Source organism: Notechis scutatus, chromosome 4 (genome assembly GCF_049901735.1).
Source record: "Notechis scutatus isolate UNSWTSFEM ecotype Mainland chromosome 4, rNotScu1.2, whole genome shotgun sequence".
In the NCBI taxonomy this organism is placed as follows: domain Eukaryota; kingdom Metazoa; phylum Chordata; class Lepidosauria; order Squamata; family Elapidae; genus Notechis; species Notechis scutatus.
In genome coordinates, this window is record NC_142012.1 from 85468762 (window position 1) to 85485604 (window position 16843).

Consider the following 16843-nt stretch of genomic DNA (forward strand, 5'->3'; position numbering starts at 1 on the left):
GGAGGACAATCAATCCTGAAGTGGAAGCAAAGGGGATTGGAGAAATTGAGCCACTGAAAGTTGTAAGAAGAGATTATCTTCTTAATTAAAGATTTCCCCCACCCTTCTAACTCTTTCAGCCAATCAGAACTCAAGTGCCAAGAGAGAGACTGAACTGATCAAAAGAACACCCAATGTCCCTCAAAAACAAATGGGTCAAAAAAGGGATGGGGGAGGGGGGGAGGGAGGAAGAGAGAAAGAGGGAGAGGGAGAGAGGGAGTAAAGAAGGAAAAGGAAAAAGAGAAAGGAGGAGGAGAAGGAGGAGGGAGGGAGGGAGGAAGGGAGGAAGGAAGGGAGGGAGGGAGGGAGGGAGGAAGGAAGGAAGGAAGGAAGGAAGGAAGGAAGGAAGGAAGGAAGGAAGGAAGGAAGGAAGGAAGGAAGGAAGGAAGGAAGGAAACTCAAATAGTCCCATGGATGCTATCCCCACTATCTCAACATCCCAAAGACAACTTGGAAATACTTGTGTGTGTATTTTGCCTTTAAGGCAGCCACTGTGGTTGTGTGAGCACTTTTCTATGAGCAAGTGAGATAGACTTGGAAAGGAGCAACATAAGATTGGAAAGAAAGATTGAAAAAGAGAGATCTTTTCCCTTCGAACTGGTGGATGGACAGACTTGTGGTGGACAGAAAAAGAGCAGGTGCCACAAGAGGTGGTTTAGCATGTCCTTCTGGCCTTTTCTGGCCTAATTTGGGGGGATAACAACAATGGAAAAGGATCATAGTAGCATAGAAGGAATCCACAGTTTAGCCACCCAGAGCATAAACAAATATATTCCAGGTGAGGTATCATGCAACTCTGTGGAAAGAGAGTTTCTCTCTGTTTCTCAGGAACACCATTAAGTTCTTGTGGGACCCTAGTGTATTATAACCACCATTTGAAAACCCTAACGTAGAAGATGGACTGATGTAGTTATACTTCACAAGAACTAATAACAATGTGTTTGGCCTGACAAAACTTGGTTAGGAAGGCTTTAAATTAAATCCTGGCAAAAAAGTAAGATAGGATTTGAGGAGACAGACTGGCAAGCAAGAATTTCCATTGACTTGTCTTGCTGATAGCTTTCACCTCCATGGCACAGAGATAGGCACACAAAAAAAGCCATTATCCTCTACTTCATAATCAATAGGGAGGATGTCCATATGGGCAGCCGCACTGAGAGGAAATAACCAAACCTCACAACCAAAATTAGTATAGTTGCAATGGGGTCTCTTAAACTACTAAAAAGGAAAAAGAAAACAGAACATTGACTTGTTTGTACATTATTGCTCAGAATGTGAGAAATAAAAAAGTAAGAGTTTATGCTCTTAGTACAGAAAAGAAAATGTAATTTATAATATGCTGGGATGACCCCCAGGACTGAATTGAATTGAATTGAAGCAGTGGTGGGATTCAATTTTTTTTACTACCAGTTCTGTGGGCATGGCTTGGTGGGCGTGGCATGGTTTGGTGAGCATCACTTGGTGGGCGTGGCAGGGGAAGGATACTGCAAAATCCCCATCCCACTAACCTGCTTTCCAGCTCCGTTCTCCTGGACAGTACAACAAAAAAAGACCCAGCCAATCAGCTGGGACTCAGGAGGCAGAGAATAGATGGGGACAGGGCCAGTCAGAGGTGATATTCTGAACTACTCAAAATTTCTGCTACTGGTTCTCCAGAACTGGTGAGAACCTGCTGAATACCACCTTTGAACTGAAGGATGTTGTTCAAAGCAACAAAGTGTGTGTAGTGGTAGGGGAGGAGAGGATGGGTAGTTGTGCTGAATTCTGACAATACCTATTCCTACTCAGGAAACCAAATGAATTAACAGCAACGCAGTAGAGACTGTCTGAGCTGAAATAAATGAGGAAAAAATTAAAAGATGAAGTGTGGTTGGTGTAAATTACACTCTGCCCAGCCATGAAGAAGATAAGGGTGATCATTTTCAGAAGCAAATTGAAATTTCTTGAAGAGTGTGAAATCACTGTGTTTGGGGACTTTAATTACCCTAACTTCTCTTGTGGGGAAGAGGAGGGGGAATAAGTGCTCCCAAGCAGGGTCCTTATGGGAAATTCCTGGCTTGTCTTGTTGGTAAAAGATCAACTGGATCAACTTTCTTGACTTAATGCTAATAAATAATAAATTCAAAATGAAAATAGCAGGAATAAGGAAGATAAATAATTATGTGATGCTGGAATTCTTAATTTTAAGAGAATCTAAAATCAAGAATGTCAATATGTTGAGCTTCAAACACTCTAGCGTGCTCAGAGTAATGATAAATACCAAACCATAGTAAGGGATGCTAATGGAAAAGGGACTCATGGGGGGAGGGGATTTCTAAAAACAGTAGATATTAATAACACAAATGTAAACAATTCCAGAGAGCAGGAAAAATAGAGGACAGTAGAAGAAACTAATGGAACTACAGAAAAAGCTTAATGAAGATCTAAAAAGCTAGCATACGATTTTATTTATTTGATTCCCCCACACACACACCCCGCGCATTTATTACTTTAAAAGTAACTAAAGGCAGTGAATATGGCTAATATTGTTTCCTTCCTCCTCCTAATTTCCCCAAAACAAGAAGTCTGTGTGGTGGATTGGGCTGAGAAAGAATGACTGGCCCAGGAAGCACCCAGCTGGCTTTCAGAGTTAAAGACGGGACTAGAACTCAACTCAACATCTCCTAGTTACTAGCCTGGTGCCTTAACCCCTACACCAATTGGCTCTCAATAAGTGAAATATGGGCCTTGCTATAGAAGAAATACAGAACGGTAGAACTGATAATGGTATTAGGAAAGCAAATGATCAAAATAGTTGTTTAAAAATATAAAAGTTGAGTAATGTTCAAAATAAGGAATAAGAAAAGAAGCAGAAGAGTAGTGAAAAGGCCAAATGCAATAGGGACCAAGAAAAGGTACTCAATTCCTACTTGTGTTCCACAAGGATATTGTAAAAGACAAATAAAACAGGGATTTCCCACATTAACTCATTTATAGGGAGTTAATTACCACAGGGTCTCTTTGAATGATTTGAAATTCTTCTCAGGTTTCTTTCTGCCTGGGCTAAGTTGCCATTTATGAAATAAATTGGGAACTCATGGAAACATGATTAACATAATGCTGGTAGATTTTAGGAGAAACCCTCCCATACTACCATCTCTTACACTACTAGACACACAGCATCAACAGTAGAGACCTTCAAATTTCTAGGTTCTATCATATCACAAGACCTAAAATAATAAAAAAAATCCTTATGGTGTAAAAACAAAACTAAATACGTAACAAACTTTAAAAACCGATACAACACCTTATGCCGACAGATAAAGGCAGAACGCACCAATTACCACTGCAAACAGTAGGAAAAACTCCTACGTACAAAATCTACCGCACCTTCTACAATTTTGTAAACACCAAGCTTAAAGGCTCAAGAACCATCCCACCTCTAAAGTATCCTTATGACTTATATTGACTGTTTCATAGTATGATTTGATTGCTTATTGTACCCTATTATTGTACCCTATGACTATTATTAAGTGTTGTACTTGATGGTTCTTGACAAATGTATCTTTTCTTTTATGTACACTGAGAGCATTTGTACAAAGACAAATTCCTTGTGTGTCCAATCACACTTGGCCAATAAAAGAATTCTATTCATTCTATATAGTTATCAGTCTGTAATCACCTTGAAAACATAATCGTTATCAGACATTAACAAGCTTTATCAAAAATAAATATTTCTGGAAAATTTTATCTTTTTGATCAACTTCTCCAATAGATTCTGGGAATGCTGAAGTGTAACATACCTTCACTTCAATAAAGTATTTAAAAGAATCCCTCATCACATGTTGATTAACAAACAGGTTATGTGTGAGCTTCTGGCGAGAACTCGTAGTGAACTAAGCATCTCTAGGAAGCAGAGACAGCATTGCAGTAAGATCAACAGCCAGACAGAATTTTCTGGCCAGTCAATCCACTCAAGATAAAGGAGGTTCCGGAGACAGCCAGCATACTCTGAACAGCTGCTCCTCATAAGAAAACGGCAAGAACTGAGGTATCTGCAGCCAACTTGTAGAAGCTGGGAATCGAGGGATACCCACCAAAAACATGGCTGCAAAGTAGCCTTGTGGACACCAAGTTCTGCTGAATCTCCTTTCTTAATCATTTTTTAAAAACATTAATTGCTTTTCAAGTATTATTGCTTTTCAATCCATCTTCTGATTGACATGCTTGATAAGATGCACTGGGTGAGTTTCCTTTAACCGATTAAATAAGTTTTAAAGCTAAGTTTAAGAACATTTTTTTAAAAAAATTTAACTAAGCAGCAAGAAGGTGCTAGGAGAATTAATTCCGCAAAGTTGTAAATGGACTAAGATGGATTTGAAATAAAATTTTGAAATTGATTGTGGGAATCCCTGCAGGGAAAATTATCGTATATTATTGTAGACTTGATGGCCTCAGTGAAAACTCCAACTCTGATTCTATGATTTTGCATACTTGGTAAAAAGTAATTGGCACATCAGCAGATTACTTACACATAGCATTAAAAAACTGTAACCTAATTTTAAATAGTCACATTTCTTTTCTTTCACCTCTTCCTTTTTTTAAAGACTCCTCCTAAATGAAGGATTCTTGAAGACTGGAAAACCTAATGCAACTCTTAAATGTGCTTAATAAATGTAATCACATTCTTAAAATGTTTAAAGATTATGTCTGAGACTGCTATCTAAATAGATTTCAGCTTTAAACTCTATCCCTCTCTGATGTTTTATTTTTATTAATACACCCAAAGAAAAATAGTGGCATAATTCATTTCAGGGTCATACAATTGTCTAAGAGTGCCCTCTGGTGGCCAATGTTTAATAACAGCCGCCAAGGAGAATATTCCATTCTTTCCAGTAAAATGAAATTGTAAGATGCTTGTGACTTCTATTAAAGCTAAATTGAAGTAAATTAAGTTTAAGAACTGTCAGGAAAAAAATTAAAGTTGAAAAATATCAGTGCCAAAGAGATCAATAATTATCTAGTTCCTTAGTGATATCAAAACCTCACCCAACAAGCAATAAAAAACAGAAAATTCTGAGCATACAACTGCCTTCCTTCAGTTGCATGCGCAGAGTTTTATCTCCCCGTCAGCACTAAGGGACAAGATGATGATGATGTGGCCACTTGCTTTTTAGGTCAGCACCTGAACCACAACACCAGAGTGTCTAACACAGGCTCATAATAGCTTCCACAGGATTTTTAAAATTTTATAGATGTTCTATGGCTGCGATATTACCTATAAAATGATCAGATTCGCCAGAATCTGACCACCATAAAGTTCTCCCAGGGATTGTTGCCATTTCCATTCCTGTGTCAAATCATGGGTGCAGGAGGCAACCTTACTAGTTCTTGCTAAAATATACTAGGTTCATTCTCTTCTTCCAGTCACAAAGGCCTAGAACCTAATTACAAACACTTCTGGCTTTTAGGAAAACTACCTCGGAGCAAAAGCTCCAGTGATCGAGTATCCAGGATAGCAAGAGGCTGGAAGTGAGAACTGGCAGAAATTACAAATCTCTTTGTCTCTCTAATGGACTCCCTGGTATCTGCCTTGTAGAAAATTTACAATAAAATTTGTAAATTTATAAGCCTGTCCAAAGCTTTTGAAAACATTTGGGGCCAAACTTTCAGCTTCCCTGTTCCATCATCCCATAGTGTCATAATTTTCCCCTTCTTTCCCCTTCACTAAACCAGGTGTGGGCATAGCCAGCACATGACGCATCTGGCCTGCAAGCCAGGAATTTGACAGCCTTGATTTAGATGATTTAGAGCAGCGGTTGCCAACTGGTGGGCCACGTTCCACTGATGGGCCAGGAGAAAATTTTAGTGGGCTGCAGAGAAATCTCACCCCCAGAGCACCCCCACAAAACAATTAACCCAGGCTGCACAGAAACACAAGGCTGCACCGCCCACATGGCCCGCAGGAACCCTCCCCGCCCACTCACTCCTTACCCAGCAAACTTGCCTACTAAATTGCTATTTTTCCGACCATCAGCTGTGAGATTTAGATTACCTAGGAAGCAGGAAATGATTGAATTTCTTGCTTTCTGGCTAGTCTTTAGGTCTTCGGCTCTGCTTTTAAGCACAGCCGAACCTCCCTTAGGACTGAAGGTTTTATTATTCAGTGCAGACTCACAGCAAGCAAATTTTCTGTGACAGACTGAGCTAGCCGATGGCAGGTAGATAGATCATTGAATGGTTATGTGAGCAACTCAACCTGCCTGCCTGCTTTGCCTGATTTTGGGTAAAAATTGTTCTTTTTTATATTAAAAGAAATCAATATTTACATACATGGTGTGTTGTGAGTTAATTTTGTGAGTTTGCTTGCTAGCAAATTTTATGAGTTTGCTTGCAAGCAAATTTTATGTGACAGATTGAGCTAGCCAACGGCAGATGGATAGATTTCTGAATGAACTTGTGATTCTGTGAACAACTCAATCTGCCTGCCTGCTTTGTCTGATGTTGGATAAAAGTTTCTCTTTTTTATAAAAAATTCAATATTTATATAAATATTTATAATATTTACATACAAACCATGCCCAGCCAGTCACATGACCACCAAGCCACACCCACAAATTAGGCCATGCCCACAGAACCGGTTAGTGATCCCTGGGATTTAAAATTATGAGTTTGGTGGTCCCTGAGATCCAAAAGGTTGGCGACCCCTGATTTAGAGCATGGGTCCACAACGTAGGTGGGATTCAGCCAGTTCTCACTGGTTTGCCCAAACTGTTTCTTAATTGCTTATGCAGTTTGGAGAACCGGCTAAAAATAAAGTGCAAGGAGGGGGGAGTTTCTCTCTCTCCCTTCAGTTAATAGCTCTGGGCAGATAGCCAAGAACCACTTAACAGTTGCAGATGGAATGCAGCTAATACACAATGAATCAAGTCAATAAACAACAGAAACTGACAGGATTAGGGCAGGGAAACCAGGGGTGGAATTCATTTTTTTTTAACAACTGGTTCTGTGGGCGTGGCTTATTTGGTGGGCATGGCTTGGTAGTCATGTGACTGGCTGGGTGTGGCCAACTCAATATCACTCACATCGAGACACGCATCTCCTCGCCTGGCCTCTCATGACTGTGGGGATGCTGCAACAGTCGTAAGTGTGAAAAATGGTCATAAGTCACTTTTTTCAGTCCCATTGTAACTTTGAATAGTCACTCCACACAAGCAAAGTACCAGCAAAGGAGGGTCTTTGAGTCTTTGAGTCTTGAGTCTGACTTCTAAAGTATTAGCTATTCTCCTCAGCTTAGTGTCACCTGCAAATTTGATTAGTACCCCTTCTATCTCCTCAATTACTGACCAAAACATCCAGAGAAGAGAATCTTTAACAGGTAGTCCTCATCTTTCAACCACAATTGGGACCAGAACTTTCATTGCTAAGGAAGGTTGTTGTTAAATGAGTTTACCTCATTTTTTTTTCCTCTGATCGTTGACCGAATCTCAGATCATTACGCAAATCAGCTTTTTCCATTGACTCTGCTTTGTTGGAAGCCGGCTAGGAAGATCACAAATGGCAATCACAGAATCCTGGGACACTACATCACAAAATACATGCCGTGTGCCAAGCGCTCAAATTGTGATTACATGATCATGGGGATGCTTTGAAGGTCATAAGTGCAAAAACCAGACTCTCTTCAGCAGCATTGCACAGTGGCTAAATGAATGGTCATGTCGAGATGCAATCTTTTCAAGCAGGTAAATTTAGTGCCAGCTCATTTTGATATTCCTGAGGCCCAAACAGCATTAAGACCTTAAGTGGATCCATGGGTCAGAAACGTTATTTCTTGCTGTTGATATAGAGAACAATGAAAAAATAGGATATCATCCTATACTACACAGAGGAACAAGTATAGAACATGACGTTTCTACAACACACAAGGGAAACCACTACCAGGTATAGGAGCACAATGGATTATTTTTCAGCAAAGGAAACATGATTTACATATTGATTTGAAATAAATAATTTCCACTAGGCCAAGCCCAGCAAGGGCAAGAAGAATACATGGGTGAATGTCCCATGTTTTTGAGAAAACCCAAAACACTCTGTGAATTCAGACACACTGAGGAAGAACTGAATGTCAATGTACCAGAATCTGCCTCTGCCCTTATTATTGGACATAGATTCCGAGAGACATAGACCTCTGGGTGCAGGGAAAGTGGCTTGAGACAAGGCACAGTCAGTGAAACTGCAAAACTCTTGTGTTTGATGAAGGGTCCCTTAGAGGCCTTTTAATAAAAGAGGAAGCAGTAGCCATTCTTTGTTGGATAGGGCCCATTTTTCAAGTCTGTCAAGAACCTTTTGAGTCTTGAGTCTGACTTCTAAAGTATTAGCTATTCTCCTCAGCTTAGTGTCATCTGAAAATTTGATTGGTACCCCTTCTATCTCCTCAATTACTGACCAAAACATCCAGAGAAGAGAATCATCTTCAAATTTTCAGCATTTTAATGAAACAGAGACAAAAGGTCGACTATTACTGTAGAGGGCTATTCTTTCATAAGGAGACCTGCCCAGCCGTAAGAATGATTTTGTCAGAAATGTGGCAAGCTGAACTATTTTGCAACAAAATAGATGACAATCCACCTTAATCCACAAAACTGTTACATCAGCGTAAAACTGTGCAATACTGGGTTATTAATGTCAACCAGGTGGAAACCTGATCTACAGAATGGCATAAGCCAACATCAGGCTCCCACTGCAATCAACTGGATGAATGATCTGAGTAATAAAGAGCGGGTTCCACTCCGCTGTCAGTGTTTTCACCTCTCATAACAAAGGCAATTCCTGGGCAGGATCAAGATCATAGGTATAAGGACTCAAGCCTTGGGCAGGGGGTTGAACTAGAACAGGGGTTGCCAACCTTTTGGACCTCAGGGACCACCAAACACGTCATTTTAAATCCTGCAGACCACTAATATGAATTTTGACTGAGGGTGGCTTGCTGACATTGATGGGAAAGTCGGTCCCTTATTCCAAGCTGCAGTAGACTGGCCCTTTGGTCATCAGTGCACCTGGGTGGAGAAGCAGCTGCTCCAGGATGAACCAAGGGCCAGTCCTGTGACTACCGCAGCTCTGGAATATGGGACCGGCTTTCCCACCAAAGTCAGCAAGCCCCCCCACCCCGGGGCGGATTTCCCTCCCCCGCTGTTGGTCTTACCTTCTAGTTCCAGGTTGCATGGCTCTACTCAAGGTAAGGTTTGCACTTGGCCGAAGGGTGGGGGCAGCAGGTGGGGGGCCATGTAGATGTGTTCCCGCGCAGCCTGGATTAATTGCTTTGGGGAGGTGCTTTGGGGGGGACATTTTTCTGCGGACCACCAAAGTTTTCTCCCCGACCCACTGGTTGGCGACCACTAAACTAAAAGATCTCCAGGCTCTCTTCTAACCCTATGATTCTATCTCATGCTAATCAAACCCCACTCTTTCAACATATCCAAAACAATGAAGGGTCCTAACCAGATATCCAGTGGACAGAACTGTTTACTCTGCTATCATCTGAAGCAAACACAGACAGCATTAGTATCTCACTGGAACAAGCAGGACCAGAGGCTAGAAACACTATTCATTGCTACAGAGTATAGAGTGATGAAAATTATTACCAAGAAACCAAGGTGCACTGGAATTTTTCCCTAAAGAAAAGGTATTGATTATAAATATATAAATCCCCCCAGCCATGAATGCATGGACGAGTTTCATGTGCATTTGAGAAACCGAATTAAGACAAATATATGTATCCCAGGATAATGTTGCAGGTTCCAGTCTGAGTCAGTCACTGGGAAACGTATGTAAAGCATTGTGTGAGTTCAGGAGCATGGAGGATTGTGCAAGATGGGAAAATACTGCAGGATTGTCTTTGCCATTATTCTCGTAGGTAAAGACTGAGAGATCCAGATTTCTCAGGAGTCTTTGGACAAGACACAGACAATGAAAGTGCAAAACTCTATACCTGCTAAAAGAATCCCTTTTCACCTGTAAGAAACAAATATCGGTTTCAAGTTTTAGCACCATGTGCTGAAAAAAGTAAAAGCAGCTAATATCAGTGTATTTGTTCATGAGCAATCCTGCCTGCCTGCTCAAAGGAAAGATTTATCAGAAATGTGCCAAGCTGAAGTATTTTGCAACAATCTGTTTTTTTTCAGTGCACCTTAATCCAGAAAGCTGTTACACAAGCATAAAACGACACAAGGCTCATTCGTGTCAGCGGGATTGAAACATGATCCCGAGGATGGCTCAAGCCAAGGTCAGGCTCTCCCACCGCACCAAATTTGAAGAATCAGCCAAGTAAAGAAGATATACGTCAACCTGATGATTTCAATGTTTTATCTTCAAAGGAGTGGCTAGTTGCAAGAGTCTTATAACTAGGACCATAGAGCTACATACAATATAATATTATGGACAAATAGACAGGTGACATGCTTATCAAACACTGCTTTGTCAAGATACCCAGAAGAACAGAAAGGGGCCATAGCTGCACAGTAATCAGCTGCTCTAGCTGATTGAAACATGTAATTTGAAAGCATTTTGATATACTGAAGCCATGATGAGTGGTGGTGGGCAAACTCTATGGGCCCATTTGATATATGAAAAATTGCAGCCTGGGATTAGTCATAGTAAGTTTGGGAGGCACCTTGGAGATCATGTAGTCCAATTCCGAGCCCAGTGCAAGAACCACTACCATAAGCATTCTTGACAACCAGGTTCTATTTAAACAGAACATATTAATTCATATCATAAACCAAGGATACCAAAACTCTTCAACTATTCAGCTTGTCAACCCCTTCATAGATTTTCAGATTGTTCATTGACCCTAAACATTTATTGTATACAATCATGTAATAAGTATTACTTTAACTAATAGTATTATGAACAACTGCAATAATAGATAAACTAGGCCCAAAATATTAATTGACCCCCAACTGGCCTTCCATAATTGACCCCCTATTGACCCCCCAGACACTTACTAAACCAAAATGCTCAGTACAGGCCAAATTTGGGATAGATATCCTTCGTAATCTATTAATGGTATTTTTAAAAACTTTTGAAAGCAGGTAATTTCTCAAAAAAAAGCATTGGTTATGTTTTGTCTTGATCAAATGCATTAGCTATCTTTGAAAGGTTTTGAATGCGTGAGTCATAGATTTTTCTAGAGATCAAAACAATCATTAAAGTCCATAGTCCTGTGCACAATTCTGGTTTTATATTCTCCATGACTTACTTATTTCTATTTATAAGCAGCCCAATTCCCCGAGAACTCTGGTGCACTTACTCTCTTTAATTCTCTTAGTTTCATCTGCATCTTTGGCATTAATAATGTCAGTTTTCGCCAAAAGAGTCCTGGTTCATTGCATTGTACTTCACCTTCTACTTCCTGTTATCTATTTGATTTGATTCCAGGGTTACCCATTTTCCTTAGAGACAAGAGAAATGCCTCCTGATGTGGGGATCATATCACTTGCCACCTTAACCTAATGTCTGAGCCATGTCTACATGGTTGAACACGATCTATGGATATCAGATCTGCTACTAAGAACTCACCGGCTGCTGCCTGCTAGATTTGATAGTCTTGATTTTTTACCACCATAGACCAAAGGAGCATTCTCCAACATTCTGAAAGAGGCATATCCTTTCATCACCTTCAACTCAAAAACACCACCCAAAGAAATCAAATTAGTACATAAGCCTTAAGATTATATAATATAAAAATAAAACAATAGCTTGTTCCAAATATAGTATCAAGTCAGATTTTGGCACACTAATTACAATAATAGTTTGACCACCAGGAGGCAGCTCTTGCCAATACAATTGTCTGCAAGCCACAGGAGAACCCCTGTTCTACATAAGGCATAAAAGAAATTGGAAAGATCAGGACAACCAAATGGCTTGGTTTGTTTGAAACAATTTAACCTGTAATTTGTTCAGAAAAGCCTAGAACCACAGATCCAACCACTCTTCAATCTTCTGCTGCAGAAATGTAGATCTGCTTTGATAGTGCCCAACTGTAACCAAAACTTTACTGAGACTAAATGGGTCTGAATCTCAGCTCCGCCTTAAGGAGAGAAGTCAAAAGAGCAATGTGTCTTCTTCCAAAACCAAATCAGCAGGAAGAATCTGGGTTGTCTGGAATAAGTGATTGTGTGTGTATTATGTGTATGTGTGTAGAGAGAGTTCAAAACATACGACCACAAGTTATCTCATAGATCTTAATCAAAGTTTAGCTGTAGCAAAAACCATTTCACTCCCTTTTTCTTCTCAGCATTAAAGACGTCCCCAGAGACTTAGGTCTTTATTTGAGCCTAGTCATTTAATTAGTTCAATGGTGCATTTGTTTGCTTTCTTCAATCCCAAAATTCAGAACTATTAATATGTTTTCCATCTTGCTTCTTCAAAGTCCAAATTTCAATTGCAAAGGATGCAAGAATTTTCAGTAGGATTCTGATTGCTGGACAGGTAATCCTTCACTAACAATGGTAATTGGGATTGGGGGCACCACTGCTAATTAACGTGGTCGTAGAGACTGATTATACACCTGACTTATGACAGCAATTCCAGTTCCTGGGTGAATCAGATATTGTGATATCACATCAGTGTTGGGATTCAAAAAATTTTTACTACCGGTTCTGTGGGCGTGGCTTGATGGGCATGGCAGGGGAAGGTGGTATCCAGTCAGAGGTGGTATTTGCCGGTTCTCCGAACTACTCAAAATTTCCGCTACCGGTTCTCCAGAACTGGTCAGAACCTGCTGAATACCACCCCTGCATCACATGATCACCATTTATAATCTCCTGCCTCGTTCCTCACTGACTTTGCTTATCATTCCCCATTGACTCTGCAACTACTGTAATTACAAGTCAATTGCCAAGCTCCTTACTTGCGATCAGGTGACCCTGTGGTTGCTATGACAGCTGCAATTTCAAGGACCAACTCTAACTTTCCTCAGTCTGAGCCACTGTAACACTGAAGCTGGGGATGATCCCTAGAGATAAACACATCCTGACACCTGAGTACTTTTTCTAAGGCCTTCAACTGCTCTCCTACCACACCCCTATTTCTATCAACTGTTCTTTTAGTCTGGGCATTGACTGCTGATTCTTTTACCATTGGTAGTCAATCCCCAAAATGCAGCAGCTATCCCCTGCTTCACTATCTTGTTAGTTCAAGGGCTGTTTGTTGAACTCTTGTCATTAGTTTGCCATGTTTTACAGTTTACATGTTCACCACTTGGGGGCAGTAATCTACTGTTCAGAGATTTGGATGTAATATAAAGCAGGGGTCTCCAACCTTGGCAACTTTAAGCCTGGCAGACTTCAACTCCCAGAATTCCCCAGCTAGCTTTGCTGGGGAATTCTGGGAGTGGAAGTCTGCCAGGCTTAAAGTTGCCAAGGTTGGAAACCCCTAATATAAAGAGTTAAATCTCTGAACAGATTATCTGTCACTCATTTTTTTTATTGCTCAGATTAGGTTCTGGCCATCAAGTCTTAAAAAAATCATTGTGGATTTTGCCCATTTAAGCAATGAATGCAATACCTCAATAGAAGCAAGAAAATTACACTCCTATGATTTTTTTTTTAAAAAATAAAATTTTAGGTATGGACATTTGTATCCTGTTTCCCCAAAAAAAAAACAGTTTATAGATTTACATCTTCCTCAAAAATAAACATTTTCTGTCAACACAATAACTAAGTCAGCTCAAGATCACAGAAAATTCTGCAATTTCTGAACCTGAGATTTTTCAAACCCATCCGTTGTTATTCCACATGAAACCGTTCTTCTATGAACCTGAAGATTTTGAACTCCTCAAAATGAGTAGGAAATTAACAGCTCCTGGTTCTTCAACTTCCACTTCTTCCTCTCCACCATCTGGAGGACAACGTTCAATACAGACAATATTAAGGCAAGAAAAAGAACAAGAAAAAGTGACCCTTCAGATGATTATGCAAGGAATTCAAAATATTCAACAAGATCAGAGAATATTGAAAAGAGAATAGAGAATATTGAACAAAGAACAGAGAACATTGAACAAAGAACAGGGAAAACTGATGAAAAAGTGGAGAACATCCAACAAATGATGATGAAGTATGATGAGAGACTCCAAAAAATTGAAGAAGATAAACAAAGAGACAAGAAGATTGCAGACATTGATAACAGATTAACTGTGGTTGAACAAGATAAAAGTGGTATGCTGAGATGGGAGATGGACAGATCAGAATTTTATCTTAGATTCCAAAACATAGAGGAAGAAAAAGGACAAAAACTAGCTGAGATAATGATAGAAATATTGGCTGAAGCTTTGGAAATAACTGAAGAGAAGATGATGGATGGAATAGATGAGGTTTATCGAGTCTTCACAAGATATGCGATGAGAAATAGCTTACCAAGAGAAGTTCATATCAGATTTACAAAGAAAGCCATTAAAACGCAAATATTGCAAGTGGCAAGAGAGAAAACATTGAAATACAAAGATAAGGAGATTGTGGTCTTGAAACAAGTACCCAGAAGAGTGAGAGAGATGAGAAGGGAATACTGATTCTTGATCAAATTATTACTTTAAAAAGAGGTGAATTATAGATGGCTGATTCCAGAAGGTGTAATGTTTACATGGCAAGAACAGAGATATAGAATTGACTCAATTGAGAAAGCTGAATCATTTTACGCAGAATTTTTCAGAGGGGAGGAAGAGGCAGAAAAAGAAATTTCACTAATTGAATTCCAAGAGGACTCCCAAATGACGACTGAAAAAGAAGAAGGTGCAGTAGGTGGAAAGGAGGAAGCCAAAGAACAACGTGAACCAAGATCCACGAGAGCTGTCAAACCTAATTACAAAATATAACCATGGAAGAGAAAAAATTGATTACAATTAATATAAATGGACTTAACTCAGCCGTTAAAAGAAGGAAAATCTTTCATAAATTAGAGAAATTAAAATTTGATATAATCTGCCTACAAGAAGTACATATTAAAAAACAATATGAACAATTGTTGATACAGCCAAAATTAGGGAAAATATTCACTTCCTTGACACAATGTAAGAAAAGAGGAGTGGTTTTACATATTAAAGAGACCATCTCAGCGAAATTGATTTATACCGATGACAACAGAAGAATGTTTAATGGTGGAAATAATGGACAATAATATGAAAACACTCCTGATTGCAATTTATGCCCCGAATGACAAAGAAGAATTCTATAAAAATTACATATGAAAATAGTTGAACTGGACTATGTTAATATAGTTATGATGGGAGATTTTAATGGAATTGTGGACAATAAACTGGACTACACAGCACAGAAAACAATAAAGCAAAACAGAAAGACCCTCCCTAAATCTTTTTTTAAAATGGTAGATGAAATAAACTTAAAAGATACATGGAGAGAAAGAAATGCTAAAATTAAACACTACACCTTCTACTCAAACAGACAATTATCATGGTCCAGAATAGATATGATATGGATATCAACAGAATTGTTAACTAATATTCAAGAAATAAATATTGAAACAAGTACTTGGGCAGGTCACAATTAAATGGAAAGGACAAAGAAGAAGATCTAGATGGACGTTAAATAATACTATTTTAAAGGGAAAAGACTTCACACAGTGGATGGAGAAAGAATTGGCCTTTTTCTTTGAAGAAAACAAAAAAGAAGATACACCAATCCAGAATGTATGGGATACAATGAAGGCATATGCCAGACGCTTGATAATAGACTATACAAGGAAAAGAAATACCATGAAAAGATTAGCCTCTAAGGTATTAGAAGATGAGTATAAAGGACTCGAAAAAGAGCTACAGAAAATACCACAGAGAAAGGACATTAAGTTAAAAATAGATATAACCAAACATAAAATGGGTCTAATAGAAAAAGAAGAATTAGCACAAAAAATTAGAGGTGCCAAACAGAACTATTTTGAAGATGCAAATAAACCAGGTAGATGGTTAGCATATACATTGAGAAAGGAGAAAGAATCAAGGAAAATATCGCATTTAATAGATGACCAAGGCCAAGTTTGCTATGGTAGTAAAGAGAAGAAGGAAATTATTCGAGATTATTATGGGAAACTATACACACAAGAGAATACTGATGAGGAAAGAGTTAAACAGTATTTACAGAATGCTAATTTACCCCAGATACCTAAAGAGATTGAAACAATGTTAGAAAGCAATATAACGATGATGGAGTTAACTGAAGCACTTAAGAAACAAAATAATGGAAAGGAACCAGGCCCAGATGGAACATGGACGAAAATCTCATACCAAATCCTTCTGGTATCACAGAGAGGAGAGCAACTGTTGGACTTCCAGCTCTGGGACTCCGTGCCATTTCTGATGAGAATGCCCCTACCACCTCCCTTGCCAGAACAAGTTGGCTTGTTTTTGTCAACCTCACACAATGCCTTGCAAGGGTTTGCTAGTTGCATTGGTGAACTCATGCAGCCCCCACGACCTCTCAGCCCCCACCCCAACTCTCCTCACTTGCCCTGTCTCCCTCCTGGGCCAAGTGCATCTCTTTCGCCTTCCCTAGTCCTCTCCTCTCTGTTTGCTGATTAAATGGTATGTGGAGGAGACCTTGGGAGGTAGGGAGAAATGGTGCTGCCTTTGATCAGATAAGAGATCATGGGTCGTGAACTGACAGGCCTCATCTGGTTCCTCTCTGGTTTACCTAGTAAAGCTGAAAGCTGAAGGGCATCACTGCCTCCCCAACAGCAGCAGCAACAGCCCATGCCCAGCCTATGCCAACAGCCCATGCCCAGCCTATGCCAAGCATGATGCTCAGCTGAACTGCAGCCC